Raw genomic sequence first — 27671 nt, forward strand, 5'->3', positions numbered from 1 at the left:
CTCTGTAACTTAATAGACACTGCATCACATGACCCCTCTAAAGAAACTGACTGTTCCTTTGTACAATTGTTCCTTCTGTAACAGTACCATTTCCCTTTAAGGAAATACAGAAGGGGATTTTTTTTTTTTTAGAGAAATACTGTATGGCTGTTTGTAGGTATACAACTAGAATAATATCTATAAAAAACGAGCAGCCTCCAGGACAGGGATTAGCCAACTGTCACACATTCCTGTTGATGAACGAGAATACTGAACACCTATTTCAGTTAAATCTGCTCAATTTCTATCAGTTAACTCTTACTCTTTTTACCAGTTGCCAACGCTGTTGGAGTTACCTTGCCCAGGAAAAATTAAAAGAATAAACTTTCAAAAAGTTACCGACATCTTTCTCTGTAGGTTATACCGGGCTCACTTAGTAATTTTGAATTCGAGTATCAAGAGAAAGTGGACTCTGTAGCTATTCCATAATTACAGATGCTTAAAATTTCATCCAAGGGAGTTAGTTTTATACTAACCAAGTTGCTGGGGAAAAATCTCGGGGTTAGCATGTAAACACTGACTGACCTCAATGTAGTCAACAATTTCCAAAAGCTAAGAGGTGAAGCTTTGACAAACTGTATCAACTATATATTTTTTTCCAGGATCGAATGAATACTTCAGGAAGACATACATCAGTGATTGCAAACGAGTTCAATTCCATTATCAAGCAGCCTTACAAACACCAAATAGCTACTGAGCAGCATTCAATCAGCTTTGTCTAGCTTCCAAGCAAACGCTGAGCAATTCAATTTCACAATGCTGCCTACTTAAAACTCCAAACAGGAAAACTGGGCTCTATGCCTCCTGCGGACCCTGAGGGACATGGATTAAGCGCATCTTTCCCAGTTGAGTGCAGCTGCAGTCATTCGCTTGCTAAATGGCCTTTTGCTGTCGTTGGGGTTTGTACAGCGGGTCAGATGGAACGTGGGACAATGGTCTCACGCACGACGCGTGACTTCCATTGTCAATCAATCCTCGGGCTGGAAGGAAACTACAAGTTAGGACGCGCGCTTTCTAAGTCGCTCGCACTTGCGCAGCGCGTAGTGCCCTCAGCCCGGGCTCCACAGCCGAGATCCCGGGGCTCCAGGCCCGTCACGCCCCACCCTGAGCCACACTGACCTGCGGGATTGCGGGTCCCGCTCCTGAGGCGGCCTCCACCACAGGCCGGGCCGCGCCCACTGGACGCCGGTCACCCACGAGGGCCGCTCTCACGAGGACGGTCCAGGATCCCAAAAGGAAACCAGGCGGAACCCAATGATCCAAGGGTTAGTAGCTAGGAGGGCCCTAGTAACCAGCGCGCCAGAAATGTTGGCGCCGAGCCCAGCACGTGACCGCTCGCGGGGTCACGCCCCTCTAGACCACGCCTCCTGCCAGACCAGGACGAACTGGCCGCCTTCGCTAGGGGGCGGAGCCTCTCCCTCCTTCTACAGTAGCTGAGGACTGGCCCTGGGGGGTTGGAAGGGACCTGAAGAGGGGCGGCAGCATGGACTCTGAGCAAAATAATACCCAGTTAATACTGTGAGGAGATCTTATTAAACAGATACATTACCTGGAAGGTCAAAACTATATTTTTAATTTATACTTTGGTTGCTACCAGACTCATGTAAACTTAATTGGTTTATAAAATTAGCCACGCCTACCTCATTTTGTTCTCACATTTCATTGACTAGCCTTAACACATCAGACAGATGTGACCATTGTAAGCTAGGAATAAGTGAAGGTTGCTTAGAAATAAGATTTTACAAATTTCCCTCCACTGCTTCTCCACGTAATAATCTCTGATAAAGAACCCTACCGTTTCACACTACTCTGTCTGACCGGTCTAGCCAGAGGAGTTACCACACAGTCTATAATACCAAGGTTCAATTTATACATACATACACTTACAAGCTTGTTAACATTTCAACTTTCAAAAGTTTGCAAAGAGACTTAACAAACATAATTGTGGTAAAAAAAAAGAATTAACAAGCGTCATTTTTAAATTTTGAAAGACTGTAGTTCTTGAAGTCTGTTCAGGTCTAGAAACTTGTACTGAGAACGAGTTACAAGCAAGTTGCTCACTAGACTCATTAGAGTGTGACACATCTCATGTGCCTGCCACATATGACAGGCGTTTACCAATGAGGTCTTTGGAGAACACTTGCTACCTGTTCTGCAGGCTGACATTTTTCCTAATAAACCAGGCAATGCAATGTCTAACTAAAGCAATGTCTCAATTGCAAAATCTAGAATAACTTCTGCAATTATATTTGTCAGGAAGAAACCCTAGGGCTTTAAAAAAAAAAAAGTGCTGAGCCATCTTGCCTAAACATTTTATGGGAAGACTTAACCATATTCACTGCTGCTAAGACATCAACATCAGACCAAAGCAATGATTCTACCAAAGTCCGGCTCAGTGAACCAATGAGTTGTACTTACAGGAGCATGAGTTAGGGGTTACTGACTTGAATGTGAATGATCACAAAGCAGCCACATCACTAAAAAATACCAACCCAACATAGATGATAACTTCCTCTATGGGGCATAGATCAATGTTTCTCAACCTGTGAGTCGAGACCCATCTGGAAAACCTCTATCTTCAAAAATATTTACATAATGATTCATTGCACAAAAGTTCAATGAAAACTGAAGTAGCCACAAAAACAGTTGTATGGTTGGGGGTCATCATAACATGAGGAACTATATTACAGGGTCAGAGTGTTAGGAAGGTTGGAAAGCACTGACGGAGACTTGGACACTTGGACAACATACTCTCCTCTTTTTTTTTTTTTTTTTTTTTTTTTTTTTTTTTAGTTAACTTGAGTATTTCTTATTTACATTTTCGAGTGTTATTCCCTTTCCAGGCCAACATCCCCTAACCCCTCCCACTCCCCTTCTATATGGGTGTTCCCCTCCCCATCCTCCCCCCATTGCCGCCCTCCCCCCAACAATCAAGTTTACTGGGGACTCAGTCTTGGCAGGACCCAGGGCTTCCCCTTCCACTGGTGCTCTTACTAGGATATTCATTGCTACCTATGAAGTTGGAGCCCAGGGTCAGTCCATGTATAGTCTTTGGGTAGTGGCTTAGTCCCTGGAAGCCCTGGTTGCTTGGCATTGTTGTTCATATGGGGTCTTGAGCCCCTTCAAGCTCTTCCAATCCTTTCTCTGATTCCTTCAACGGGGGTCCTGTTCTCAGTTCAGTGGTTTGCTCCTGGCATTCGCCTCTGTATTTGCTGTATTCTGGCTGTGTCTCTCAGGAGAGATCTACATCTAGCTCCTGTCAGCCTGCCCTTCTTTGCTTCATCCATCTTGTCTAATTGGATGGTTGTATATGTATGGGCCACATGTGGGGCAGGCTCTGAATGGGTGTTCCTTCTGTCTCTGTTTTAATCTTTTCCTCTCTATTCCCTGCCAAGGGTATTCTTGTTCCCCTTTTAAAGGCGTGAAGCATTCACATTTTGATCATCCGTCTTGAGTTTCATGTGTTCTAGGCATCTAGGGTAATTCAAGCATTTGGGCTAATAGCCACTTATCAATGAGTGCATACCATGTGTGTGTGATTGGGTTACCTCACTCAGGATGATATTTTCCAGTTCCAACCATTTGCCTATGAATTTCATGAAGGCATTGTTTTTGATAGCTGAGTAATATTCCTTTGTGTAGATGTACCACATTTTCTGTATCCATTCCTCTGTTGAAGGGCATCTGGGTTCTTTCCAGCTTCTGGCTATTATAAATAAGGCTGCTATGAACATAGTGGAGCATGTGTCTTTTTTATATGTTGGGGCATCTTTTGGGTATATGCCCAAGAGAGGTATAGCTGGGCCCTCAGGCAGTTCAATGTCCAATTTTCTGAGGAACCTCCAGACTGATTTCCAGAATGGTTGTACCAGTCTGCAATCCCACCAACAATGGAGGAGTGTTCCTCTTTCTCCACATCCTCGCCAGCATTTGCTGTCCCCTGAGTTTTTTATCTTAGCCATTCTCACTGGTGTGAAGTGAAATCTCAGGGTTGTTTTGATTTGCATTTCCCTTATGACTAAAAATGTGGACAACATACTCTAGTAACATTTGAAAGTGCGTGCAGCTGAGACAGGGCCACATACAGCTGGGAGAAAAGTGTAGGAAAAAGAGGCAGGAGCCTCAGAGGAGCATCCACTGGCGACTCCCATTCCCTCCTGCTGGGAGAGGCTCCAACTACCCTGATTAGGATGGTAATGACTGTTATGAAGACAGTCAGACACAACTTCACAGCCAAAGTAAAGGTGACTTGAAATAATTTCTCACAGGATTCCATGAGAACTTCATTCTCACTGTGATGCTTTAATGCCTTGAATTCACTGAGTGTTCATTTATAAGTCCCTCCTTCTGATTGTAAATGAACAACAATCTCTGCAGGGGGAAGCATTTTGCTTTTGATAGGATTACTAACTGTACTGTGTTCTTACAAAGTTTTTTGGTAGTCATATAAAGAATAAGAATGGGGGAACTTGTTACTTTTCTATGGCTGTGATAAGACATCACGGCCAAGGCAACTTATAGAAGAAAGATTTAATTGGGGCTACGGTCCCAGAGTCCACAGCATCAGGGAAGCATGGCAGCAAGCAGTAGGCATGGTGGCTGAGAACGCAGTCTGAGAGCAGGTATCTCAAACCACAAGCATGAAGTAGGTGGAACAATTGGAAATGGGGTGTGGGGGATCTCTTCATCCCTAAAGCTTGCCTTTAGTGACATGGACCATACTTCTCCTATGTTCCCAAACAGTGCCACCAACTGGGGACCAAAAATATGAACCTATCAGGTGACAGCCTCATTTAAACCACCACACTTGATACTTTTCCATAAGACTCAAGTTCTGCTCTCAGCACCCATGTCAGCTGACACACAACCACCTATAACCCGCTCCAGGGCATTTGGGGCTCTTCTGACTTTGTGGTCACATAAACTCATGTGAGTTTACATAGCCACATACCCATACCATACATGCCCACATGCCTGTCCCATACACACACTCAATCATAAGCTTAAGAAAACAAGTATTTTTAAAAGGCTAGCAAAGGTATCACTTGTCATTTTCTTTGTTGGACAGATTTTTAAAACTCAGAATGTTAATGTAATAAAATTAATTACTACTTGCTCTGTGACATTTAGAATGATTCCGTCTTGTCCACTCAGGAACCGCCAGCCAAATGTAGCTCTACAACACTTGAAATGCAGCTTGTGTGATACACTTTTACTTTAGCTTTAAATTTAAGCGGCCCATTAGGGCTTTAAGTTGCCATTTCGGGCTGAGAAGTTCCATAAGTAAAGTTACTGTATCGTCCCCAATGTAACATTCTCTGTTTTGAGAAGCATTTGTCCGGCTGGAGAGAGCAGTTATGAGCACTGACTGCTCTTCCAGAGGTCCTGAGTCCAATTCTCAACAACCACATGGTGGCTCACAACCATCTGTAATGGGATCTGATGCCTCTTCTGGTTTGTCTGAAGACAGCTACAGTGTGCATAATAAATAAAGAAATCTTTAAAAAAAATTTTGAGAAGCATTTGTCAGATATATACCCTCTCAGCAATGTATGTTGGAATGGAGATGCAGCATATATGAGAACTGGAAGCTCTTGAGAAATGGGAAGAGGACCAGAGCTATTCATGGCCATGCCATCCCCAGGCTTACCTGGCCTAGACTGAAAAGTCAACCAGAGAACTCGAGATACCACCACCACCATCATCATCACCATCACCATCACCACCACCATCACCACCACATCACTACCACCATCATTATCATCACCACCACCACCACCACCATCATTATCATCACAGTTACCACCACTACCACCACCACCACTACCACCAGCACTAGCACCACCACTACCACCAGCACCACCACCACCACTACCACCACCAGCACCACCACCACCATCATCATCATCACCACCACCACCACCATTATTATCATCACCACCACCACCACCACCACCATCATCATCACTGTCACCACCACCATCACTACCACATCACCACCACCACCATCATCATCATCAACATCATCATCACCACCACCACCACCACCACTACCACTAGCACCACCACCACCACCACCATCATAACCATCACCACAGTCATCATCATCACTATCATCATCAACATCAGGGTGGATTTCATCAGAACTGTCATTACCTATTTCAGAGAGGATGTGACTTAGATTCTTTGTTTTGACTCAAGCCATGCTTCTCTACCACTATCCTCCCTCCCACATCCCTGTGATTCTTTTCAGAATGGGTGCCTCCTCAGAGTCCAGTACCTAAGTCATATGAGTCCTTCTGCTCTGCCGTAAGTGCTACAGAATGCACCTGGTATGTCGCATGGTTTTAGAATGTGCCCCTGATGCCAATGTGACTTTGAAGCTTTACAGAAACATGCTGAAGGCGTCTTAAGTCGTATTAAAAAGAAGGTATTAGGACCTGAGACCTCAGGGGGCTTTAGGCAATCAATGCCTGGAATGCTGAAAAGTGGGTCAGATGTCATCGGGTAAATCCAGATAAATTGTTGACTTGGAGGAAATTAACCATCCAGATGCCTCATACTAAAGACTTTCTAGTTAACATTAACTTCTGACTCTCAAAACTATGAGGTCTTGGGGGACAGGGAGACATTTTCTTTTAAAAAATGATGATCCATTTGGCTTTTCATTTTTGCCATTGTTCCAGTTTATTTAATAATTGGAAGAAGCTAGTATGTTTTACAATATTAGTTTATTTGCACCAGTTGTATTGACACATGCCTTTAACTCCAGTCCTCTGGAGACAGAAGCCAGCCGATCTCTATGAATGTTAGGCCAGCCTGGTCCCTATAGTGATTTTCAAGCCACCCAGGGCTGCTTAGTGAGACCCTATTTTAAAAAGAAATGTTAAATAGATCTTGAGTTGTTTGGACCTGCACTTGATTCTGTACCTGTCTGTTTTCTTAGGGTTCTGTCACAGATGTCTCAGCGATGGCTTTCCATCGGTGACCCATGTCCCGGCTCTCAACATGAAAAGTCTAGGCAGGACCCTACATCTGTAGGCTTGCTTGGTGACAAGTAAGGATGGCACTGGCTCACTTAAGTTGCCAAAGAGCTTGTGTGATGAGGCTGAGCTGTGGTGCTTCTTCAGAGCTGAGGAAGAGCCAGTCTACAGGTTTCCATGGTGACATTGCTAAGGAGAATGCATTCCAATTCTCTTAGACATTTTTCCTCAGTCAGGAGAGGAAGCAGAGCATGGGAAGGCATCACTTCACTTGAATCTGAGCGCTGGACAATATCGCCAGCGTGTCTTTCACAAGTCTACTGGCTTTCCCAGCCATGACTGTCCAGCAAGCAGTGTGCCTTGGCCGGCTGCCCTCAGGAAATCTGCCTGACCACTGTTCTCATTCCTTTGTTCGTTTCCGATACAGAGTCTCATATAGGCCACTCAGGACGTAGCTGAGGGTGTTCTTGATCCCACTGCAGTCATCTCAGATCCCAGGGATGTCTATGGGGCGCTGGGGGTTGAGTCAGAGCTTTATGAAGCTGGGCACTCCTCTCCTGACTAGCCTACACCCACAGCTGCATGACTCCCTTTTGAAGGTTTTCTTATTCTTAACCTAGCAGAAGGGTCAGGATCAGGGACCATCCAAATGTTCCCTTCTTATTAGTTTTAAATAAAATGTGGTTGATGTCTCTGCCCATCAGGAAAGCTCAATGTTGAGTAGTGGTGAGTCACCTAAACATATTGGACACATTTGGCTGCGGTCCTCACAATATGGAGTGTGGTAATTAGCCAGGGCAAATGTGCAAAGGCACAGAGAGAGAAGCAGGGGCAGAGAAAGCAAAGGTTCAAGACAGCAGAAGGAAAAGGGTGATCAGGACAGCAAAAGCAGAGAGCGGGGACAGTGCTGAGATGCCACCGTGTGGAAACTCTAGGTCAGAGAGCAAAGAGCTCACTGCTCAAGGGGTCACAGTGTGGCAGCCACAGCTACACCTCACAGCCTGCCACACTGCTCTCACAGCAGCTGCCTAGCTCTCATTTAATTCTCTGTAGTTTGGCAAGTAAAATCTACACATTATCAGGTACAACGTGGGTATTTTTCTACTCCGCGAGCTGAGAAACAGCTTAATACACCACTATCAATCTGCTTTGTCTTTCTCTTCTACCCTATTCTTAATCTCTGACAAACAGACCTGTCAAAACCTCTCTTTTCATGAGCCATCTTGTGATAGTTGATCTTGTTAACTTGCTGGGCTTAGAACCACCTAGATGAACAACCTCCAGGAAGATGAGTACAGCAAGGTTTAACTGGAGACACCTGCCCTCAGTATGAGCAGCAGCACTGCTCGTGGATTGGGAGTCTGGGATGGACGAGGTAAGAAGGGTACCCGATCTACCTCTCCTTTTCCTGGCTGCAGATGCTCCTGTGCCCACTGCCATGCTCCCCCCGTGTGATGATCTGAACCTCAGTCTGTGAGCCAAAATGAACCCTTGTCGGAATCAAGAAAAGTAATGGGGGTGGGCGGGGAAGCTGAAGGAATGATTCAGTGAACGAAGGTATGGTGCTACCAAGCCTGCCAGCCTGCATTCAGTCCCTGGAACACACAAAATGGATGGAGAGAGTCAACTTCTGCAACTCGCCCTGTAATCTACACGCATGCTCAGTGGTGTCTGCATACACACGCACACATACACGCTGAATACGTATTTTTTAATGCAAAAAAGTAACTAATGCCTACTTTTCCAATTGTCCCTGCTACACTCTGTTGTTCTGTGGCTTCTAAAATCTGTGTCTTTTCCAGCTCTCACCTTACACCCACCCGTGACTCTTCCTGAGTCATCTGGAGCTCCAATATAGGCAGGATGAGGTGCTGTAGTATATGATTTCACTTCGTCTACTGAAATCATAAAGACCTAAGGAAGAGTCTTTGGGCCTGGATTTAGAGGGTGAATCAGTCACAGATTCATAGGTCTGAAAGAACTCGCCAGTCCAACCTCAACCCAGACAAACCACATTCTAAAGAGGTCCCCCGAGGGCTGGGGCTGGGAAGTTTCAATGTTGCTAGGTCATCTATGTTGCAGATGAAAGGAGTGTTAGAATCATTCCTGTTAGAAGTTCCCTTCATTGGGCTGGGGAAGATGGCCAAGTAGGTGTTGTGCTTACCTCCCAAGCAGGGTCACCTGAGTTCAGTTCTCAGAACCCATGTAAAAGCTACATGTTGCAACACAAGTTCTGGGAAGTCTCAGACAAGAAGTTCTCGGGAGTTCACCAGCCAGAAAGCACAGCCAAATCAGAGTTCCAGGTTCAGTGAGAGGCTGTCTCAAAGTGGAGAGTGAGAGAGAAGGGATGACCTTCACATGCTTGTCCACACACATGCACACATGAAGTTTCTCTTACTGATGTAAGTGCTTGTTTCACAGGCCTCTCCCCAGGACTCCTAACTCCCTATCCACAGGTAATTCTAAGAATTTAACAATTAGCCTAAGATATTGTATGGCTTTGTCTAAAACTTTCCATTATGAGTTTCTGAAAGTAAACAAGAGGTCCCATATCTGGGAAAATTAAAACTTGAAAGATTCCTGAGTGTTGGGGGAGTTTCCCTAATTGTTGATTGGCTAATAAAGATGACAAAAGCTAATTGCTAGTCGCAGATATGGAGATGGGATTTCTGGGCAGGTCGTTGGAGGTCAGCAGGGTCAGCCACAGGGCTGGCCGGTGGGTGGAGCATGAGTGGTGGCTCCAGGCATTCGCAAGAGGGACAGCACTGAATGGCTTCCCAGGGTCAGCCGGAAAAGTGGGGCACCCATACTGGGTAACTAGCTCCAGGGGATCTGAAAATTGTGTGTGTGTGTGTGTGTGTGTGTGTGTGTGTGTGTGTGTGTGTGACTGAAGCACTCAGGAGGCCATGTAGAAATGCTCAGTGGAAGAGTATGCTGAGTGTCAGGTAGGAGGTCCCTCTGCCCTCCTAGTGGTCCCTGGTTATGTACAAAATAAAACAAACACAGGTTGGTGGAAGAAAAGCATACTAAATTTATTTAATGAAAAATTTTGCACTGTATAGAAACATTCACAAGCAGACTTATCAGGGAAACCTGTTTATGTGGTTCTCTTCTGTTCCTGTTGTTTTGTTTTGTGTGAGTGTGGTATTAGAGATTGATATGAGGATCTCACCCAACTAGACATTTTCTCTCCCAGCTATACTCCCAGCCCTTTTGTTCTATGACAAATGAATATGGAGACTGGATAAACAAGGCTGATCCAACAGTAACAGACTAAGGGGGAGACCCAGCAAGGCCACTGTGTTCAGGTTCCTCTTGATCTGTCTGGATGGTAGTCCTCTTTCCTGACGCCATAAAGGTCAGGGGTCTTATGACCAGTAACAGACAATGGTCAGAAAATATCTGGCTTTGGGGAGAAGGGATCTAGTCTGTATGTTCTGCCTTCGGCAGGAGATAGAAGAGCATGGAAAAAAAATCTTTCTTCTAATCCCTTTCCTTCGGTCATAGTATTCTACAGTCCTGAATCTTCATAGAAGCAAGCAGCCAAGGGAGAAGGAGCGGAGATGACAGACATAGAAAGCAGAAGACAGTTTTGTATATAGGAGGGTACATCACACATGCTTGGCTCAAAATGTGGATGGAGCTCTCAGGGAGATGAAACAGTCCTTTGAGAGCCACGGACAGTGGAATGGGTGGATGGAAGAGATTCCCAAGTGTAGGCAACATGTGGAAAGTTCCAGGGCAAGGCCTAGAGCATGAACTTGTGATCAGCTGTGTCCTGAGGCTTTCAGAAGATGGGTGGAATGGTGGGGAGAAGTGGGCCAAGGCTGAGGTTCTCTCTGTCTCCTCTCAAAGCACTGACTTCATTCTCCTAGCCCCACATCTCTCTCCTCCCCTCCCGTTTCAGGAGATTGCTTTATTTCTATAGCCATTAGATGAGAACCTCCAAATTTCTTACCACCTTGCCAACAAACTCACCAGCCACACACCCTTCCTTTTCTGTTGGAGAGGAAGAGGAACCCCTCCTGTGTAAAGCATAAAGTGGAAGTCCCAGCTTGTGTGCTGATCCCGCCTCTGTCTCCTCAGCAACCTGGCTCTATCAGGTCGCCCTCCCCCTCTCAGTCCTTCTCCCTCTCTCTCCCCTCTTGTCAGATAGTTCTCCTTCCTTCCTTCCTCCCTCCCTCCCTTCCTTCCGTCCTTCCTTCCGATTTAACCATGAAAGAGTAGTTTATGTTCTCTCTCTCACTTGACCTTTACTCTCCCTGATCTGGTTTAAGCTCCCATTACACCATCAAAACCACTCCCACTGGGGAAAGCAAAGTATTCCTTCTAGCAAATGGATCTTCACAAGTTCGTACTTTGCACAACCTTTCAGCACTTGCACCCTGAGCCCCTCCCTCCTGAACTGCTGTTTTCCCACACCACTGGCCTCTTCAACCTTGGCCTCCTGTAGGGTCTCAAAGCCCTGCCTTAAACTCTGTTTCTCCTTGTGCTTTCCTTGGATGAGCAAAAGCACACTCAAGTCTGTGAGAACTCTATGCTTAGAGCCCTCAAATCTGCGCAAGTCCCAACATCTTTCCTGGGATTTTCATCCACAAACTGATTGAAACACAAATCCAATTTAACCTCTTTGGTTTAACCTCTACTCCCACCCTACTTTCTGTGAGGTAAGCATTCTTGTCTTTCTTCTCCCATCCTCCCTTTACTGCCTTTTCTGCTACTCTGCTCAATGTTAATTTGTACTTTTATAACCAGAGGGTATTTCCAAAATTTAAGTTTGAGCAACACATTCTCTTGCTTAGCAGTCAAGTCTGCCTTTGGGATATAAACACCTTGGAATCATGCAGTCCCGTTCATTTCTAGATTCACCCCCTAGCACTTGACTCTACAGTATTGTACACTTTTGCAATCAAGTACGGCTTTCTGTACCCTACACTGACCTATTGTCTTTTGTTGTAGAATTTTTCTTCTCGTGTTGTTCATCTGTGCCTTGAAGTCCCTTTGAAGCTTCTGTGTCTAGTTACTGTCGTTGTGTTACTCAGTCTGTTAGAACTCCTTGCTTTCCAAAGGCCTCCCCAACCTCCTGTGACTAGGTGAGGAGATTGCTCTTTTCCATTATTCAGTGACCACTTTTATCAAAGCATTTATCTATGCTTCTTGATTTACCTTTTATCGAACTGGAAATAGACTGTTTAATCTCTTTATCAAACATGGCACATGCTAGGAAACCAGTATTTATTGAATGAGTGAATGAACTTTTAGCCCTTACACGTGGGACTGTGACATTACACTATGTTGAAGGGGTTTTAACTGTGGTAGGAGGTTGTCTTAGTTAGGATCTTATTGCTGTGAACAGACACCATGACCAATGTAAGTTTTATAAAGGACAACATTTAATTGGGGCTGGCTTACAGGTTCAGAGGTTCAGTCCATTATCATCAAGGCAGGAGCATGGCAGCATCCAGGAAGACATGGTGCAGGAGGAGCTGAGTTCTACATCTCCACCTGAAGGAACCCAGGAACAGACTGAGCATCCCCAGGCAGCTAGGAGGAGGGTCTGCAAGCCCACCCCCACAGTGACACACTTCCTCAACGAGGCCACACCTTCTAATAGTGCCACTTCCCAGGCCAAGCATATGCAAACCATCAAAGAGTTACTGTGGGGAAAGGAGTAGACACAAAGCTTAGGTCAAATTCCAGCTCCATGCCTTAGCTTGCTACAATGCAAAACCTTTGACAATGAGTTTGACTTCTAGGATTGAAAAGGCCACCAAAGTTCAGGTACTGTTACTGTGGGCTGGAAACTCATGTATGAAGAAATACACACGGTAACAGCCATCAAGGATGCTCAGTACAAAGATGTGTACAGAGCACGAAAACTGTGAACAGGACAGAACTGCAACGACGACCTGTGTGCCTCATTAGGGAAAGTGAAATTTGTCCACTATGGTTAGAACATAAACTTCAGAAGCCTGCAGCTGGAAACAGCTGGGATGAGGAGAGGAGGCTGCAGGGATCGATGAGAGCCACATCATAAAGAAGCATCTTTTAGATGGTCGCCATTATGGAGGTAGTAGTCATTCTTTCAACAAGAGAGGTCCATGATTAGATTTCTACCACAGAAGAGTGGCCATACAGACAATGGATTGAAGGAACAGAAAGAACGTGGTGACTGCATTGAGTGTAAGAGGTGGTGACAAGGAGAGGATGTGCACAAACATGTTCATAGCTTGTGATGCACACTGTGTTAGACAAGTGCTATTTGCTGATCTACGGAGGCACAAGATGGGAGATTCGTTCAAACAGAAGGTACTTCTGGAGTAACTTATTAGCAGGAAGCAGGACAGATAAAAGGAAAACCACCGTTGGTGTAAAGTATTTATTTATTTTTATTTATTTGTTTTATTTATATAAATGTCCTGTAGCTGTCTTCAGAAACACCAGAGAGGACATCGGATCCCATTACAGATGGTCGTGAGCCACCATGTGGTTGCTGGGAATTGAACTCAGAACCTCTGGAAGATCAGTCAGTGCTCTTAACCACTGAGCCATCTCTCCAGCCCTAAATTGTTTATTTTTTATTTTGTAGGATCCCCCGTTTGAAAGACTTTGGATTTTTAAAAGCTATTGGCCATTTTAGAGGCAGTGATATGTTGGAACTAGAAAAAAGACTTTGGGATCTTAACAAGCTATTCATATTTTTAGTGTGAGATCTCGGGGTTGAATGAGAAAGGAAAGGCTTTAACACTGATGTGTTTGTCAGGTTGACAAGGGGTCAACTAGGCAGAACAGTTTTATGAATTTATGAAGACTCCTGGAAGCCATTTTCTTAATTTGGATGAGGGGGGATGAGATCAAGGCTGATTGTGCCACCTGGGTTCTATAAGAAAGCCTTTGGGAGCAAGCCAGTAAACAGCAGGCCTCCCTAGCCTCTGGGTTCAGCTCCTGCTTCCAGGTTCCTGCCCTGTTTGAATCCCTACCCACTGTTTGTTCAATAATAAACAATGGTGTGGAAGAGTGAGTCAAACAATCCCTCTCTTCTCTGGGTTGCTTTGGTCATGGTGTTTCATCTTACCAACATTAACTCTAAGAGAACATCCACCCAAGCCTAATGACCTTCCAATGAAATAGTTTTATTATAAGGATAGAATTGACCTGTTATTATGTATCCTACATTGGTTTATGCTAGATTCTAGATCGGTGGTTCTCAACCTGTGGGTTGCCAACCCCTTTGGAAGGTGGTGGATGGGCCACCCAAGACGATCAGAAAACACAGATATTAACAGTATTATCCACAACACTAGCAAAATTACAGTTATGAGGTAGCAGTGAAAACCATTTTACGGCTGGGGATCACCACATGAGGAAGTGTATTAAAGGGTCTCAGTAATAGGAAGGTAATTAGGGCACAACAGGAAATTGGTTATATAGTTTTATAATTACATACCTTGGTTTAGATAACAGCAATTTCTATATTCTTTACTGGTTAACAGACGATTAAGAAAACATTTGGAGAAGTGGGATACTTGTTCGTTCCTACACCTGGCATCATGAACTTGGTTGACCCTGCAAGATGGAAAAGTTGTCGTTGAAATGGCTGGACGCAACTGTTTGCAACTGAAGCTGTTCAGCTATAGGGATGTGCCTGGGTCCCCTGTGATCTGGGCCTTGACTTTAATTTCTCCCTATGATTAAATGGAATCTGAGAATGAAACAGTAGTAAGCTAGAATAAGTTTCTTTTGCTTGTTGCCAACAGGTTAAAGGGCACTAAAAACTATCATAATTACCGATGATAAAAGAGAGAAAAGATAGAGGATTTTGGAGATTTGTATGTAAAAAAGCGGTTGCAGGAGGAAAAAAAATTTTTTTTGTGAACAAAAGAAATGTTGGGACTGAAGGCTACTGAAGAACAGAATTCTTAACCAGGACTGTAAAAAGCAGTATTGAATTTTATGACATCATTCAATTCATGATTTTTTGCACACCGAATCAACGAACTCGGCTGGTTAGAATAATTAGAGTCTCACAGAAAAGTGTGCCCAGACACAAGGTTGTATCAGATAACAGCGAAGAATAAGGCTTCTCCTCATTTTCCAAATTATCTACCCTCTCCAGCCCTCTCGTTCATTTTATAACTGAAGCCGTTCGCCCAAACCGATCCAAATATCTTCAAAAATATTTAAAACCCAAACCAAACCAACAAAGAACACATTTGAAAACGCTGCCCTGAAAGACACTAGCCCTGAGTTCGGGCTAGGAACACTCATACAAGCTCTCCCAGTATTTCCGATGGTGCTGGGGCCTCTGGGGTGCGGAAGGTCCCAGCCCCGCGACATTCCAGAAGACAGCTGCCCAGCAGCAGTTGTGGCAAGTAGGCCTCCTCCTGGTCGCCCAGAGAGCACTTAAAGAGTGTGAGGTTCTAGGAAAAACTTCGAGGAATTCTTGCGGCTCGGAGGCCCCAAGAGGCCGCAGGCCGGCAACCCGGAAGTAGTCATCGTTGGGTGGATCAGGACTTTTAGTTCCGGAGCACCACAGGTTCCTGCTTCCGGCTGTCTTTCCAAATGGGGACTGTCGAAGGTGGTCTACCTGCTCTCCCCATGGCTAAAGGGGACAGTGGAACGACCAGAGGCAGATGAAGCCCAGTCAGAGACGAACACGATGGTTTAGAGAAGTGACATTTGCGGATCACAAGGTTTCGGAAGTTGGAGATTCTTTTGAATGGAGACCGCTTGTGGACTGACCTATTAGCAGGAATCAAGACAGGTAAAAGTAAAATCCAGGAGTTAGGAAAACCAGCTAGCAATCTACTGCTGTATTTAGGGGTGAGGCAGTGGGGCTTTAACTGAGCCGCTGGATGGGTCCAAGGTTACAAGTGAGGTGAGCACACGTGTGTGCATATATGCCTGCTGAAGGCAGAGCCGGTGTCAGATCCGCGGAGCGAGGGAGGATGTGCGAACGGGAAAGAGGATGTGGTTAGTAGCACCCTGATCCCTCTATCCCGCCCTCTAGTGTCTTCCTCACAATCCCATTCCCCTACCCTCGTTAACCCTTTAAAGATCCGGTATTTCTGTGGATTCATTGGAATGTAATGAATTCTGGGAGTCCTAACAGCTTCTAAAATTTGAAGAGTTCCTGGCTGCTTTTCTGACTCTTGCAGGGTCCTTGCCCATCCTTTGGTACAACATCCCTTCCTTAAACTCCCTCAGGTAAATGCTTTGAGCACATCATTGGTTTTCTTATGAAATCTTGATCCACTGTTTATATTAACCCCGTGTTTAATTTTGCCACTTTGTCATTACCTTAGTTAATTTGTTCTATCAAATGGGGTATAAGGGATTGCAGTCACTTTGTCAAAATCGCAGTTTATTTATTTAAAAATTCACTTTACATCTCGATCATAATCTCTCTCCCTTCTCTCTTCTCAGTCCCACCCTTATAAATCCCTCCACTCATTGCCCCCTCCCCTTCTCCTCAGAGAAAGGGACCCCCCCCCTTGGGTACCAACCACCCTGGGACATCTAGTTCCAGCAGGACTAGTACCTTCTCATTCAGGCCCAAACATGTAGTCCAGATAGGGAAGGGGATCCAATGGCAAGGAACAGAGACTAAGACCCCCCCCCTTTCCTGTCCATATTCCTACCCCCCAATTCCCTACCCCCGCTCCCCATGTCCATTCATTCCCCCACCTCCTTGCTCCACTTATTAGGAGAACCACATGAAGACCAAGCTACACATTTACTACAAATATGTAGGGGGCAGGTCTAGGTTCAGCTTTTCCATGTTCTCTGGGTGGTGGCCCAGGTGGCCCAGGCCCATGATCTCTCTGTGGGTCTTCCAGCAGTGTCTTTGACCCCTCTGACTTGCCCACTTCTATCCCCAACTCGTCCAGAAGACTCCCCAGGCTAAGACTGATGTTTCGATGTGGGTCTCCATCTGCTGCTGGATGAAGCCTCTCAGGAGACAGTTATGCTAGGCTGCTGTCTACAACCATAGCAGAGTATTAATAATGTCAGAATGGGTCTCAGGTCATTGGTTGGCTGTTCCCTCAATCTCTGCTCCATCTTTATCCCTGTGCATCCTGTAAGCAAGACAGATTTTGAGCTGAATATTTTGTGGTGGGTGGAATGATGTCACCATCCCTCCTCTGGAAGTCCTGCCTGGTTACAGGAGGCGGCTACTTCAGTCTCTGTATCCCCCTGTGGTAGGAATCTCAGCTAAGGTCACTCCTATAGATGCCCCATACCCTCTTCCTTCCCAGGCTTCCAGCTAGTCACTGGAGATGCAACCCCTACTGATTTCCATTCTCACTCCCAGCCCTCTCCTGCTGCTTCTCTCCCCACACCTGACGGCTATCCCCAATCCCCTCCTTACCTCCTCCCCTACACAGCTTCCTCCCCATCCACATCCAATGACTATTTAGTTTCCCTTTCTGAGAGAGATTTGCACACCTATCTTTGGCACCTCCTCATTGCCCAGTTTCCTTGGGTCTGTGGACTGTGGCATGGTTATCCTGCACTTTAGGGCTAATGTTCATTTGTGAGGAGTACACTCCTGTGATGGTTTGAATATGCTTGGCCCATGGGAAGTGGCACTATTAGGGGGTATGGCAATGTTGGAGTAGATTTGTCCTTGTTGGAAAAAGTGTGTCACTGTGGTGCTGGGCTTTGAGATCCTTCTCCTAGCTGCCTAAAAGACAGTCTTCTGGCTGCCTTCCCAATCAAGATGCAGAACTCGGAGTTCCTGCTCCTGCACCATCTGCCTGGATGCTGCCATGTTCCCACCTTGATGATAATGGACTGAATCTCTGGATCTGTAAGCCAGTCCCAATAAAATGTTGTCCTGCCTTGGTCATGGTGTCTGTGCACAGCAATGGGAAGCCTAACTAAGACAGAGGCTCATGCCAGGGACTGTGAGCAGTGATAGGCCTGACTATGCTTTTGTTTGGAGGAATGTGGATGGACTTTGGGATACTGAACGGTAACATATGTGTTTCCGGCTCTAGGTTCTTCACTCAGGGCAATATTCTCAAGTTTCATCCATTTCCCTGCAAAATTCATGATATCTTTATTTTTAATAGCTGACGAGTATTCCATTATGTAGATGTACCAACTTTTTTTTTTTTTTAATCCATTCTTCAGTTGAGGGACATCTAGGTTGTTTCCAGCTTCTGGCTATTATGAATAGAGCTGCTATGAACATAGTTGAACAAATGTCCTTGTAGTGTAGTGCAGTATCTTTTGGGTACATCCCAGGAGTGGTATAGCTGGTTCTTGAGGTAAAACTATTTCAAATTTTCTGAGAAACTGCCAATTTGATTTCTGAAGTGACTGAACAAGTTTGCACTCCCACCAGCAATGGAGGAATGTTCCCTTGCTGCACATCTTTGCCAGCATGAGCTGCCGCTTGACTTTTGGGTCTTAGCCATACTGATGGGTGGGTGGAAGAGGGAGCCTCAGAGTTGTTTTAATTTGCATTTCCCTGATGACTAAGGATACTGATCATTTCTTTAAGTGCTTCTTGGCTTCTGTTGAGAATTTTCTGTTTAGCTCTATGTCCCATTTTTCAATTGTGTTATTTGAATTGTTGGTGTCTAGTTTCCTGAGTTCTTTATACATTTTGGATATTAGCCCTCTGTTAGATGTGGGGTTGCTGAGGATCCTTTCCCAGTCTGTAGGCCGATGTTTTTTCCTGTTGACAGTGTCCTCTGCCTTACAGAAGCTTTCCAGTTTCATGAAGTGCCATTTGTCAATTGTTGATGTTAGAGCCTGAACTATTGGTGTTCTGTTAAGGGAGTTGTCTCCGTGGCAATGCATTCGAGGCAGTTCCCCACTTTCTCTTTCATTAGACTTTGTGTGTCTGGTGTTATGTTGAGGTGAAGCTGCCATGTTTTAATACCACATCTTGGAAGTTCTATGATGGTTTCATGAGCTCAATTTCAGAAATGACAATTCATCATTGCTGGTGTTTGCCCACTGCCATAGACACTCATGAAGTAATTTGGACCACTCTACTCTCTGTATGAGTGAGTTCCTCTTACCTTTTATTTGGAGCCCATGCCTAATAATTCACCTAATAGATATATTTTCAGTAGTTTCTTTTTCTCAAAACAGAAAAAATTTCAGTTTTGTCCAGGCTGATTTCAGACTCCTAGGCTCAAGTGATCACCCCGTTCTAATATCCTGGATAGCTAGATGTCAGGTACACGGCGCTGTGCCAGCACACTTCCCATCGTAACGGTTGTTAGTATATATTTCTGTAATTGTGTGTCTACATGCACACACGAGTGCTGATGTGTGTGAGGCTAATCCTCCTTTGCTCTCTGTCTGCTTTCCCTCTTCCAGTGTCTGACAGCAGCAAGCAGTGGCTTCCTGTAATACGACATTCCCTGTACAGGCTGTGGCTCTTTTGTGAGAAGCCAGTGTCACTTGGTCTGCGGTCTGAGACCTGCCATCTGAGATGCTGCAACTCTCTGGAACTGTGCTGGGGACCAGGGCCCGAGAGGTTCTGTTCTTAGGCTCCTCGAAGCCTCTTATCAGTGCTCTCTACTTCTGTCTTTCCTGCTCCCGTTCCTGTCCTAGCCACTGTAAGAACTGTCGGGCAGCTCCTCTTGTTACCAGTAGCTGCCGCTAGGACGTGTGGGTTACCTGCCTCTTTAGGAATAGTAAAGGGGAGTGTGGGCTACCCAAATGCTGTTGAGAAGCAGGGAGCAGGACCACATAGGGGTTGGCAGTGTTCTCATAGAGTGAATGGGATCTCCAGGCAGGAACAGAACTGCCAGTGGATGTTGGTTAATGGAAGCCACAGATGGGTGGGCTGCCAGTTCTTTGACTGCCAAGCTGCAGTTGCTGGAATGCTGCACCAGAAAGCCATAGGTTTAGGAATACACACTAGGAACCGGGAGCTTGGTGGTGTCACCCCTGAGGACAGCCCCAGGTAGTATCTGTTTCAGTGACATAGGGCTCTGTGACTCCTAAGGTGCCCGTAGATCTTCAGTTATCAAGTTGTTTTCCTGTCTGGATCAGTTTCTGTGGCACAAGTAGATCAACCCATCTCCAGGACATATGCCAGTTCCTGTGGCTGTGCTTCTGTAGCTGCCAAGGTCCTCTTAAGGCTACCTCATATTGCCTGTGTTTGAGTTCCCAGTTAGCTTATCCAGCATTACTGAGAATAGACAAGAAAAAGTCACTGGAGAAGCCTTTCTTGACTTAGGTTTCTATGCCATGAAAGGCAACACAGGTGAGTTTGTTCCAGTGGATTCGCTGAGCACACCTGAGCAGGCTGCTTATAGTCCCCTGAGGACATTTGGAGCTTTCATAGCCAGTGTGTGGCCAATTGGAGTCAGTAAGGTTTATGCTTTAGATTAACCACAGCCATCCTACCAGTCATAATAGTTTCTCACAGGGAATATATCTGTTTGGGAAGACACATTACAAGTACACCAGAGACATGTATGTTACATAACTCTTGAGTACTGATTGATTCTTCAAAGAAAACCACACATGCTATGGCTTTGAGTGGTGTTAAATGCATCATCTTTAATGATGAAAAGTTCTTGGTGATGCATATCTTTGTCTTGAGACTTGAAACATAAGGAGACAGCTCTCAGACCTGGGGACAGAAATTCCATGCTGAGGGAAAAGAAGATAGCTTTTTTTTATAATCAACGCTTAGTTTCACATGCTTCGATGGCCCAAACACTGAGCTTGAAACTAATCCTCTTCTCTTTTTCTTAGTCAACAGAAGCTTTCAGAAGAAACAAAGCAAAGCAAAGAGCAGAGAAGTCCAGTCTGGGAGACCTTTGTGGAGCATGCGTGTGTGTGTGTGTGCGTGTGTGTGTTGATGCTGAGAAATGTTTAACCTGCTCCCACTCTCACCCCAGATGTTGGATACATGCATTCTGTGTTACAGATCAACAGATAAGTAAAAAGACAATTTTCCTTCTAGAAGTACATTTATTAAGAGTATGTTGTTTTGTGGAAATGTGAAAACATTTTAAAATGATGTCTTCATTGTGTGCAGGGATGTCCGTATGAGCACAGATGCACACAGAGACAGGAGAGGGTGTTGGGTCCCCTGCAGCTGGGGGTCCAGGCGTTTGATGGAAGCTGGGAACAGAACCCAGGCCCTTTATTAGAACAGCGAGCATTTAAACCACATAGCCATTTTTCTTGCCCTGTAAGTTATAAAATTTAGACTATTTTTAGTAAATGGAAACCCAGGTCCTCCTTAGTGATGAACCCAAATAGCTCTAACATAAACCTTGATGTGCTATCGTAGGAGGATTAGAGGTACACTGACAATGGGAACTGTGAGCAAACTCTGGTTCAGACATGCTACCCATTGATCAGGGACTGATGTGGGTGATCTGGCTGACTAGGCAGGTGCTGCTTCCCCCCTCTCTCCACTTCACATGAGCACCATTCTTGGTCCAAGAAGAGACAGAGGAGGAACATTCTTCAGGGAAGGGACTAGCAATGCTTCCCTTCTAGAACAAACTTGCGATATCTATTTCAAGAGAATGTCGCTTAGTTCTCAGGAACCTTGGCACATCTAAATGAGTTATATACACGTGTCAGTGTCCCTTTAAATAAACAAACATGCAAACAAACATCTTAGTGCTTAGAAAAGACATTTTACCAATTCTTCAAACTAAAGTTTGAAGCCTTTTGGGATAGGAGAAGATTTTGTAGTTAAGACCTTTGTACAGAGAAACATGCCATTAATCTCTGATAGTTATAATATGTATTAGATTATAAATCACTCTAAAAAGTCTGATTGTGCTTAATACAGTGATCATGAACTTGAGTGACCACAGAACACTTCTCAGTTTCTCTATGTGTTGAGGGACTAATTTCTGTGGAAATTAGATTTTAAGGTAAAAATAACAAAGACTTTAATATAATTTAAGTCATAGTCAGATGAGGGTCAGTTTAACCTTAAACATCAATTCCTGGCAAAGCATAATAATTGTTTGAGACATTACATGCCAACTTTTGGACAGATCTTTCTTAGTTATTTTGGTTTACTTTCATTATTTTGGTTAATACATCAGGACCATGGTGAAGGCCATGGCATTCTCAAATGTCTTGTCAAAGCAGACTTAACTGTTAGTGGAAGGGGAGTGGTAGAGTGCTGAGAACTGTCTAATCAAACACAGATGACAGTCATTTTATAAACATTCTGCTCTCTGTGCACTGGACAGTACCTGACCTTGGGTAGGTTTGTGTGCCACCAAGAGGGGACATTTCCTTGGTTACAGTGGGAGGTCCCTCTTGGAGGTTAGCAGCATCTAATTAGCATAGTCTCCCAGCTGGTAGTTTCTGATTGGTTAAGTTAACATGGAGTTGGGCTCAGTTGCTTTTGAAGGACCATTAGTCACTACAACAGTGCTCTACAGTTTTGTGTCAACATGACATGACCTAGAGTCATCTGAGAGGAGGGAGCCTCAATGTTAAAAAAAATGCCTCCATGATTGGGTTGTAGGCAGGTCTGTAGGATATTTTCTTAGTGATTGAAGGGGAAGGCCTCAGACTGTTGTGGTTCTTGCCATCCCTGGGCTGCTGGTCCTGGGTTCTGTAAGAAAGCAGGATGAACAAGTCACATAGAACAGTCTGGTAAGCAGCACCCGTCCATGGTGTCTGCATCAGCTCCTGCCTCCAGGATCCTGCCCTGCTTGAATTTCTGTCCTGACTTCCTCTGATGATGAACAGTGATATGGAAGTGTAAGCTTTCCCTTCCCAAGCTGCTTTGGGCATGGTGTTTCATCATAGCCATAGTAACCCTAAATAAGACAAGGTGGTGCCCAGATTGTGGGATGTGGCTGTGACAGACCTGGCCATGTTTTTGGGAGGACTATGGAAGGACTTTGGAAATTTGGGCTAGAAGAGCCATTGAGTGTTGAGAGCTCAGAGAGCTGTTATGAAGGAGCTTGGAATAAGAATGTTGAGATTATCTGAAGGTTCAGAGGGAGGCAAACACTCTGCCAGGGGAAACCTGTGGTATCAGGTCAGCTGGGGCTGAAGAGTCAGCCATAATTAGGACGAACCCGGCACCATTGAAGTGAGACCTTTGAGTTACTGGGACAACTGATGCTGGTTAAATGGGACTGAGAAGTTACTAGTGGTTAAAAAGAGAGCAGATCATTGTGTGGAATTCTTCTGCAAAGTGTTTTCTGTTTCCTGAGAGTCAGCTCCCGTAAGCTGTGTTCCAGAGGTGGCTAAGGTTGTACCTCTTGCTGGCATCTGAGCTTGGTGGTTAAGAGTCACCCAGGTGGAGCTGGTTTTGAGGCATGAAGGGGTCATGGAGAACAGCTGAGGCTTGTACCTTACATTGCAGGTAAGGTACTGGAGTTCCTGAAGAAAGCCCTACAATGAGGCCACTGGTGAAAATGCAGCCCAGTTGTAGCAAGAGACCCCAGCATTTTGTTGATGCCAGTAGCATAGGATGACCACCAAGAACAGCAGCAGCAGTGGACCGGAGGCAGCTGGAGCCCAGAATACAAGTTTTTTGTGCTGCAGAGTGTCAAGCTAGAGAAGTGAGTGACCCAAGGCCCTGGGAGGCTCCCAGAAGATTGTGAGTGGATCCTAGATAGTTGAACACTGAGTTGTTTATAGTATTGGAGTAAACTATTTATTTTGTATTTTATAAGAGCCCACTGTTGAAATATTTTTCTGGCCATTTTAAAGGGACTCACATTTTTTTTTAAGATTTATTTATTTTATGTATACGAGTACACTTCAGACACACCAGAAGAGGACATTGAATCCCAATATAGATGGCTGTGAGCCACCATGTGGTTGCTGGGAGTTGAACTCAGTACCTCTGGAAGAGCAGTCAGTGCTCTTAACTTCTGAGCCCCGAAGCACTCAAATTTTAATGTGTTTGAATTAGAAGAAAGACTTTGTGATTTTAAAAAGTTATTTACATCTTGAATGTGAAATTTCAGGAAAACGAGGAAGGAAGGTTTTAACAGTGATGTGTTTGTCAAGTTGACAATGGTCAGTTGTGCTGAAGTTTTATGAATTCATGAAGATCCCTGTAAGTCATGTTCTTAGTGATGGAAGAGAGAGGGACCAGCTCAGTGTGGATTGTGCTGACTGGGGGCTGGTGGTCCTGGGCTCTATTAGAAAGCATAGTGAGTAAACCATGGGGCAAGCCAGTAAGCAGCAGCCCTTCCTGGCCTCTGGGTTGGCGCCTGCCTCCAGGCTCCTGTCTTGTCGTGGATGTGAGTCAGGTAAGGCTTTCTTCCTAGGCTGCTGTGGTCATGGTGATCACAGCAATAGAAAGTGTAAGATAAGACCCACCTAAGCCTAATGGCCTCCCACTGAAATAGCTTTATTGTAAGAGTAGAATTGACCTGTTAATGTGTATTCTACAGTGGTTTGTACTACTCTAGACTCTAGATGAGTGTTTCTCGACCTTCGGTCAGGGCAGCATGGGTGGGGGTTGAACGACCCTTTCATAGAACTCCCCCAAGACCACCGGAAAACACAGGTATTTAAAGTATGATTCATAACAGTAGCAAGGTTACATTTATGAAGCAGCAATGAAAATAATTTTATGGTTGGGGGTCACCATAGCATGAGGAACTGTATTAAAGGGTCACAGCATTAGAAAGATTGCCAACCAATGCTCTAGATAAAGACTCAAAAATAAATTTTAATGTGTAAGCATTTTATTAGAGGAAGAAGTATTTGTGAAAAAAATAATAAACAGGTCTGAAATAGTCCAGGGACAAAAAGGGGACTGGGGATTTAAAGGATACAGAGACACCAAATGGATACATATATCACAGTGAGGTAATAATGTGGAAACAAGAAAGATGGCACTGCTGTAAAGTCTGAGAAGTGCAGCAAGGCCTGCCTCACCGGTCTCCAATCAGAGAAGTTCTGCAGCTGCTCATGCATACGTCCATGATCTTGTGTGAGAGCAGCTCTTGAGAAGCCTCAGTGCAAGCACAGTGAGATCTCAGAGCCCAGAGTATATGGCCCTTAGTCTATTACCCTCCTTGTCGAAGATCAAAGGAGGACTTCTCCTTGATCAGCACACAGGGTTCTAAGATTGGGATGTGCATAAACGTCTCTGAAAATCTTAAATACAAATCAACAGGGCCCAACTTTCAGTATTTCTAATAAGCTTTCTCAGATGAGGTGGATTTCTTGTTTTTTAGACATTACTTTGTGTAAAAGGGGCATGGAGGGACTGGAGAGATGGCTCTGCAGTTAAGAACATTTGCTGTTCTGTCAGAGGACCCAGGCTCAGTTTCTAGTACCTTTATGGTAGCTCACAGCCAGCTGGAACTCCAGGTCCACAGCAACTCAAAGGGCATAGCGTTGGTAGAACTCTACACAAACCCTTTAGGTAGGTTCACAGAGCACTCTTGGTGGCTTTAATGCCCTAGCGGCATTGTGCTACCCAGCTGTGCTGCAGTGGCACCAGCACAGTCTCAGGCTCTCTGTTTCGTGTCACTGATTTCCAGCCCTTTGCCTTTAATAACCACAACTGTGGACTCCTTACTTGTATGTCCCTTGTTGAGGTCGGCAAAGCTGCAAGGAGTGGATATCTGAGTGCTGGCATCGGGCATGGAGATTCAGTTCTGAGTGCTGGCATCGGGCATGGACATTCAGTTCTGAGTGTTGGCATCGGGCATGGAGATTCAGTGTGGAGTTTGCCCAGCTAGTTTTGGTCTTGCTTTGTTCTAATTTTTCCTCACTATGCTCCTTCCTTCCTTTTTTGGAATGCTAATGTATATCCTGTGCCATTATGTATGGGAAGTGTGTGATCTGCTCTTTGATTTTTTTTTTTTTTTTTTTTTGGCTCTTGTTTTCGGAGCTGGGGACCGAACCCAGGGCCTTGCGCTTCCTAGGCAAGCGCTCTACCACTGAGCTAAATCCCCAGCCCCTGCTCTTTGATTTTTGATGTCTCAGGGGTTACGGTGAGGAGATTGAGCACCTCGAGTCTCTGAGGAGAGCTTGAACTTGAAACAGTGTTGAGACTGCAGTAGACGTGGGGACTTTTGAGGTTGGGCTCTATCCATGTTTGCATTATTAAATGGCTACAAGCCACCAGGGAGTGAAACGTGGCAGTCTGAATAAAAATGGCCCCGTATAGGCTCCATATATTTTGATGTTTAGTTATCAGGGAGTGCCACCACTTGACAAGGATTAGGAGGTGTGGCCTTGTTAGAGGAAATGTCACTGGGGGAAACTTTGAGGGTTTAAAAGGCTGAAGCCAGGCCCAGTGGCTCTCTCTTCCTGAATCCTACCCATGTGGACACAGAACTCTTAGCTATCCTTCTCCATGATAATAGGCTCAACCTCTGCAACATTTTTGGTACAGCTGTTCTGTTCTGGTTTTTTTTGTTTGCTTAACACAGTATATGATGTTTGTTTCCCAATCTTAAGCAAAGAGATTTAAGCCACTCCTACAATGCCTGACTCCAAAGCCCCTCGTCCTGAGACATTCAGGTACAATCAGCCATTGTCTTTGATGGAGTTGGTTGTGTGCATCTTAGGATTTTTGTGCTACCATTTTAACCACATGGCTGTCAGTTTATATTTAAACAGACCACCTGTCCTTGACTCTAGCCATATCTTGGTTCAGTTTCCTTCAAGTGACTAAAATAGCAGCATTTATGCTCTTCTGAAGTTTAGAGTTCTTGACATAATATGGTAAGTTAAGGTGTGTACGCATGAATGTGGAAGCTTGATTGAGTAAAGGACTCCAGAGAGAAAGACAAGATCAGAACGACTATATTAGATGAGTCCAGATGGCCATCCGACACTAGGAAGGTGGACAATGAACCACACCAGAGGATGAGCGTCATCGGGACCTGTCATCTTATTATATGGAGGTGAGGAAAAAGAGGAACATGGTATTCCTCAAGCTTCAAGCTTAAGGCACGGTTTAAGGTTTTCAAAGTGGCCAAGTATTGAATCGGAAAGGTTAGGAGGAGTACTAATATTGGAAAAAGCTATTCGAACTGGCTTTACATACATTAAGGGGAGACCCTCCAATCATTTGAGTAAACAGGTGTAGAAATCAGCAGACCCAGGCCTACACATCCTGCCTGTGTCTAGAATTGTCTTCAGAACCTCGAAAGCCTCTGCTTAGGCCTTTGCTTAAAGTATTTTTTTCAACTAATTTTTTACAGAATTTTTTAGTAAACTTTTCAAAATATAGGTTGTCTGCTACATTTATTACTCTTCAGTAATTGTTTCATTCCTTTTCCCAAAGTACTGTGTCCTTCATTCTGGTGCCTTATTTAGGATTCTCTGTATTGGTCACATTGTTAAACAGGTCTGAAAACACAAGGAAGATGTTGTTTGAATGTTTTGTATTCTCCTGTTCCCTTTAGCATAAAAGGTCATTTCTGTTTACAATCTGAGCTCAAGAAAAGACTTAAAGATGCAACTATCAGGAAGCAGGAATTGGTAGGGAGCATGGTCCTGGGCTGCTGCTGAGATGCTGTGACATGCTGTGCTTTATTTAGAAGATCAAGACTGTCTTGTATATGTATATGTGGTCTACGTGGTCTACGTGGTCTACGTGGTCTGTGTGGTCTGTGTGGTCTATGTGGTACTGAACACTTAACTCAAGTGCCCTTGGCATGGAAGGCAAGTGCTTTACCACTGAATGAACACCCCAGT

General features: G+C 44.8%; 2 protein-coding genes across 13 annotated transcripts in view; one reads left to right on the forward strand and one right to left on the reverse strand.

The window, feature by feature from the left end:
• The window catches only part of Osbpl1a (oxysterol binding protein-like 1A), a 204778-nt gene extending 189267 nt beyond the window's left edge, over positions 1-15511 (reverse strand). For 2 of the 7 annotated variants that reach the window (XM_063277128.1, XM_039096597.2), the window contains exon 1: positions 1159-1360. The gene's annotated coding sequence lies outside the window, so the exon portion shown is untranslated. 7 annotated transcript variants of the gene reach the window in all.
• A 34-nt stretch (positions 15512-15545) lies between these two features.
• Positions 15546-27671, forward strand: part of Impact (impact RWD domain protein) — a 38735-nt gene continuing 26609 nt past the window's right edge. Inside the window, exons 1-3 of one of the 6 annotated variants that reach the window (XM_063277509.1) lie at positions 15546-15786; positions 19365-19606; positions 20757-26875. The gene's annotated coding sequence lies outside the window, so the exon portion shown is untranslated. 6 annotated transcript variants of the gene reach the window in all.

This window comes from Rattus norvegicus, chromosome 18, assembly GCF_036323735.1.
Source record: "Rattus norvegicus strain BN/NHsdMcwi chromosome 18, GRCr8, whole genome shotgun sequence".
NCBI classification, from domain to species: Eukaryota; Metazoa; Chordata; class Mammalia; order Rodentia; family Muridae; genus Rattus; species Rattus norvegicus.